The sequence below is a fragment of the Cygnus olor genome, chromosome 4 (assembly GCF_009769625.2).
Source record: "Cygnus olor isolate bCygOlo1 chromosome 4, bCygOlo1.pri.v2, whole genome shotgun sequence".
Lineage (NCBI taxonomy): Eukaryota > Metazoa > Chordata > Aves > Anseriformes > Anatidae > Cygnus > Cygnus olor.
This window is the reverse complement of record NC_049172.1, coordinates 55,335,561-55,341,870: the sequence shown is the minus strand read 5'-3', so window position 1 is coordinate 55,341,870 and position 6,310 is coordinate 55,335,561.

Genomic DNA, 6,310 nt, shown 5'->3' with positions numbered 1-6,310 from the left:
CACCCTGAAAGAAAACAGTTGTATACCTGCATATTTTGCACAGGCACCTAGTTGAAGTGATTCCCTTTAAACTTTTTCAGTCAAGGGACTCCGAGAAGCCAATTTTAGTTCCTATGTGCATCGTAGCCTGTACAATTTTTCTTTTCTTACTTAGCTTGTGGGCAATGTCCTCTTTCTCACCCAGTCCTTCTCATCCTTCTTTCTATTACTTCAATCAGTTTCCCAGGTCCCCAGTTCAACCAGTTCCAGTGTTCTTTCCCTTTGTTTACAGTCATTATCCTTCCAAAAAATAATTTTTCTTCTCCTTACATTTTTGTAATTTTTCTGTTCTAGTTTCTCTTCGCAGCTATCTCAGGAGATTCTGAAGTCTAAACACTTCCAAGACCAAGGTGGTAGATTAATAAAAAGAAGTTTAATCAGTATCCGTATGTAAAGACCACTTCAGCTCTCTTGTAGGTGCCTAACTTATATCACATATAGCCTCACATTTTAAATGCTAAGCTGAACTGTATGTCACTACATACAGTCATGTTTCAAAATCAAAATTCCAGATTGAGTGAAACGGAATTCTTCTGAAGAACTTTCTCCCACGTAATTACAACTCGAGAGCACAGAGCAAGATCGCTTTCTAAAAGGAGTTCTTTCAAGTTATAAAGAGTGTTTTAATAACTTATATCTTGCTACTGAAATATGGAGAGAAATATTAATTATGGAAGAATATGAGATGCCATGTGTGAAATTATTTGCTTTCATTAATCTCATTATACTTAATGTCATCCAGGAAAAGTGGTACGTTCTATGTTACAGGTTCCAGATTCATGGTTATTTAATTTCCAAAAGAAATAATGTACATGGAATATGATAAGTAAGTGCAATATTTTTAAAGGGAACTCAGAAATGTGAGTTTTATTTAAAGTACCAATATCTCTAAAATGTGGACATCCTGAAATTGCACACAATGAATTCATCACATCAATTAACCATAAAGACTGAATAAGCAATGAGATGAATATCATTAATACCACAAGATACCAATACAATAGAAAATACGGTTGAGAGAAAGACTAGAGACACAAGCAGTTAAATTTGTTTTAATAGCAGTTAATTATTTGATGAAAATATAGATAAAACTATGTATTTATAATATTCCCTAAAAACTCTGGCAAATTATAGAGGAGTATTGAGTTATTAAATCAATCCTTGTATCAATTCCCCCTAAGTACACAGTGTTACTTTTTATTCTGACAGCTTGCCATTCAGCTCACTACAGGAGCTAGGGGAAAAATGTAATGATAAAGGAAAAGTTTGAAATTATGTACAGGCTTCTATTTAAAATAGGGTTTTGTACTTTAATTAGGAATCCTACTAAGATTTGTTCTTTGAATGGCTGTGTTGTTTTTAAGCATGCTTATTCTCCAGGAGCATCTAGATTTCTGTTCTGAAGAAACATTTATGACCAACTTGATTGATTTCCTCAGATGATGCACAGTGATACCAGTAACTTTGGAAGGGCAGAACACGGGCTTTGTTGTTACTGTGGCCTACGTAACTATATAGCTTATATTCTATACATTCTCTTCTGCAAGATAAGCTATTCTAAAACAATGGCTGTTAATAAAATGACTGGTATTCACGTTATCTACTTGGAACATGTAACTACGGGTTACATGATACGTTGTCCACAGTGACAAACTAGCTTAAGAAATTTGTACTTCATTGGCATGTATTTTGTTTCACACATCATTTACCAGCTATGCCAACACATTTGTGTGTATGGTCAATTCTGTAAATTAAACCATTGAAGAGATTTAGGTAGAAAAATAAAGGCAAATTGTTTTATTATTAAATTACTAATTGTTTTATTACAATAAAGTAATTTCTACTTTAGAGTCACTCCCATATTTGAAGCAATTTTGTGACATCAAAAAGAGTTGTCAGTGTACAGCACACAGGAAGAAAGACAAAATGCAGTTTAGAGGCAGGTTAAGACTTAAAATACCTTAAGCTGTCTGGAAAAAAAAAAAAAGTTGAATGTTACTCTTCCAAAAAAATGAAATGCAATTATGGCAAAGGAACAGGGAATCAGAAGTGTCAAAAACACCCGCCTGAAAAAGAATCACCAGCAATAAGAATCAAATGTTTACTTTAAGGATTATTTATTACTTCAAAAAATACAGTGTAAAATAAAAATAGATATTACAGGAGAAAAGTGCATGAAATTCCAACTGAATTTTCTGGATTTTTTTTTTTTTTTTTTTTACCATTCCAGTTACATATTTGGTATTTTTTGTTGTCATTGCCTTTAAAAGGATGGGTTACTGACCTTCAGAATTTGTGCAGTTTTGGAGACCAGCTGATTAGTAGCTTTAGTTCAATTAAAAACATTCTGATTTTGTGAAACTACTAACTTTCACCAATTTCTTCCCAGGAAAACAAAACAAAACAAACAAACAAAAACCTTAAATGTTCACAAATATGAAAGAAATTTGGAATGTATTTGAAGTCAAACTTGAGAAGGATTGAAGAGAAAACAAACAAACTAACAAACCCCAAACTTAAAGTCTTCTTTAAATTTCCCTCAAAACACATAAATGAAGTTTTGGTTTTGTATCCCTGTAAGAGTTTTTAAAAATCCTGATATCTCAAAGACAGAAAGATGTCCTTGGCCTGGTTTATTCAAGGTAATCAGATACTGAAATTACTCAATCTGATATTAGAAGTGTCCTGTTTTACCAGATCAAGGAATTGTATTGACACATTTTGTTCTTTTGTTCTTTTTTTTGGTCTGGAAAAACAAAACAAAACAAAAAAACACATGTTCAGCAAAACGGGGTTCTCTCCAAACTCCATAGGGAGCTACATTAATACAACTCGTTATTTTGTTTTATTGTTTTAGCTCTTTTCCAGCTGTAGTTCTTCTAGCATGAATCACTGAAGAAAGCAAGAACCTTTAAGCTCGCTCTCTTCATCTGCTGCTGAATTAATGAAGGCAGGACTAGCAGCTGCCACTAAAAAAGGGAAGACATTTGGAGTCAGGTGAAATCTTGATTTTCCCACTTTCTGCTCTCTGTTCTGTTCTCATTCTGTCATTCCTGAATGGACTGCTGGTCTGGAAAATATGATCATTCATTTCACCACCCAAGATCACGTATTTGCTACATAGATTCTAGACAATGTGAAGGTTTTGCTTTAATAACTTCTTCCTTTAGTGGCTGTTTCCTTTTCCTAGATAAGGAAATATGTATAAAAAGATTCTTCACATCAGCACCAGATGACATATCAGAGTCTCACAAGAATTAGTCAGAGAACGTCTCTGCCTCCGAGGTTGCAGACATTTAATCATTTCTTCACTATTCTGGGCAGCTGCACACTGACCTCCTCACCATCACCTGCTTCTGGGCTGTCAGCCCCAGTACTCTGTGATATAAGGGCTGCTTTGCATGCAGCTTTACCAAGAAGAAATGCCACTAACTGTGACAACAATCCTAATTAGATGCTGAAATACTATTGTAAAAGATCTGTCACCAGTGATTACTCATCTCTTTAATGGTTCCTTCACAAAGAGCTCTGTTTCACCTATTTAGAAAATGGCCAATATTATTATCGTTCCCTCAGGGGCTTATCTAAGCACTCTGAAGGATTACTGTCCAATTTTACTTATAAGCAAGGTTGCAAAAGTCATGAAATAGACACTTTTCAGTGGGAAAGTAAAGCGTCTTTACAGCCAGAATTTCAGCCTCGGGAGGCTGGGAGCGTTTACATACCTCTAGGCAATCTCTAACACAACAATTATAAGGCAAACATCCTCTAAAGGATAGAGAGGGAACAAATTTTAAGAGAATGAGACCAGTAAGGGATAAGAAGTAAGAAAAGGATTAAATTCAAGACTGGTAACAACACTTTTGAATTCCCAACTTTCCTATTTGTATCACAAGATAAAATTACACCACGAGGCAAAAGTGACCCAATTTCCGCCAACAGGGTAACTGTGTCCTATAACAAACAAGCCAACAGACAGCTATTTGTATTCACAAATAATTGCTACCAAATGCAACATTAACAATTTGGTTAAAATTGGAGTAGTCAGGATTAGTTTTACAACATATTTTTGTTTGCAACATATTTTCAATGCTTGAAAAATCTGTTCCAAACTGCTTACAGAAATGATTACTTACCTAAGACAGCTACTCCAGAACTCCTAAACCCATGCAAACCTCAATTCCAGCCAGTACTGTAATGCTTAGGGGACAAAAAAGGTACTAATTTATCATCCATCCTCCTTTACCAACTATTTAACTAGAACACCTGCAGAGCTTTCATTCAGTCATAAGACTTGTTGAATCATATCAACCACATAACAAGCCAAATTTTATTTCGCAGTTGCTGTCTGGGAGCCAATTTTTCTGTGCTGTCAACAAGTGAATCTAGGAGTACCACCCATTAAAAATGATTTATTTTTTTTTTCCTCTGGGATCCCTATCTTCAGTTTGTTCTTGAACTGTGAGCTACAGATTTTGCTCTTAGTCTAGTTGTGTATTTCATCCTGCAGAAGTTGTCAGATAAGCACTGCCTGATGGTGATTTAGAATTCGGCTTTGTAATCTAACAGTGACTAGCATCTGACTGAACAAGCACCCCTTTTGAAATAAGTTACAGAAGAAATTATTCAATGCAATCTGTTGATGAGACAAATATATGTGGATAATGTAATAACTTAGAGATTATTTTTCTAAGTAATGGTGTTAGAAATAACAAGTAACAAATTGCTATACTGTTTCATCAGAAATTATTACTAGGAAGGAAGGTTGGACAAAAGGAAGGAAATTTAGATGATTAAAAAAAAGCTCAAGGTTTGTTGCAGAAATGTCTAAATTTTTGTTTCTGTGACTGATAAACACATCAGCATGGGTTTATGTAGCAATGGATACTAACAGTGACCTGGAGTGATCAGTAGCAGTTGTTCTAGGGGATGTCATTAACAAATACAGATTAATAAATAAATAAAATCCTGACCAAATTATGGTTAACCTAACCATAGAATAGTGCTTTCTTAACTATAATAATTGATTTATTGACATAAGATAATGTTTTTCATACTTTCCAGTTCCTTAAACCTTAAAATTGAAGTTCTGTGTTCAAGGTGTGCAATGAACACACTGATCTTTGGATTCTACTACAAAATACTTTGCTACAGTAATGTAATTTTTATGAAGAGGAATATACAAGCTTCACTGTGCTTCTGAAACATTTGGAGTTATATTCATCATCAGTAGTTACGAGAGGAATGAATGGAGCTTATGTGAAGCTGTGAAGAATGTGAAGCCAAGCTAGCAAGAGTAGAATCAGATCTATTCCATTGAAAATAACAGCTATATTCAAGGAAGTTCAAATATTTATTCATTTAGAAGTCAAAGATAATAGTAGATATCTGACAACAAGAGTTGTAATAGCTTTTAAAATGGCATTTAATATCTTAGAATTCTTTCCATCATTTTGAATTATAAAAACAAGTGTAAATTAGCTTCCATGATAAATATTGTTGAATTTTGACAAAGTTGGTTTTCTGTACCTAATTTGTAGTTTAAAATTTCTGCTATTTTAAAGTTGTCTTATCAACTATACAGATTGGGTGCATCCATGGGTAATTTTCTACTAAGTTGTAACTAAAATTACCTCAAAATTAGACTAATAATTGCGTTTTTCTGTAAAGTTATTTTGGAATAAAAAATCATGAAAAAGAGAAAGATAGGAGACTAGAAATTGTAGAAATAAAGGTTTAGATTCCACAACACATGTGCATTCCCCCTCAGCATCCGCGTTATACAGCAAAATGGGAAAACTGACTCCTAAAGCTATGCAATTTTTTATGAGCTCAAAATGCGGTTTCCTGTGAAGATGCACAGCATATCTGCTGTAGCTCTGAGCTGAATTCAGACCTCAGGATTCCTTTTGCAAAAACAATTTGTGTGTAGTTTGCAATATTATATATTTGAAATATATACTAAATAGGTCATCTTTTTCTCTTCAGCCATTAATTTCCATGCCTAACGTCATTTTCCCAGTTGTTTATTTTGTCAGACATCACATTACGGTCCTATTCTTCATGCCTCCTGATTCATTTCTGTAACTCCCAAATCCTTCCTACACGTTTCCAGCTCCTGCCTTAACCTGTGTGATCTCTCATCTAGTTTTCCTTTTGCCCATCTCATTCTCTCCCCTAGTCCACACCACACCAAGTAACCTTCCTGACCTCTCCCAGTCAGCCTCTCTCCTGCTGTCTTTAATTGGCCAACATCAGTTCTTCACACCTT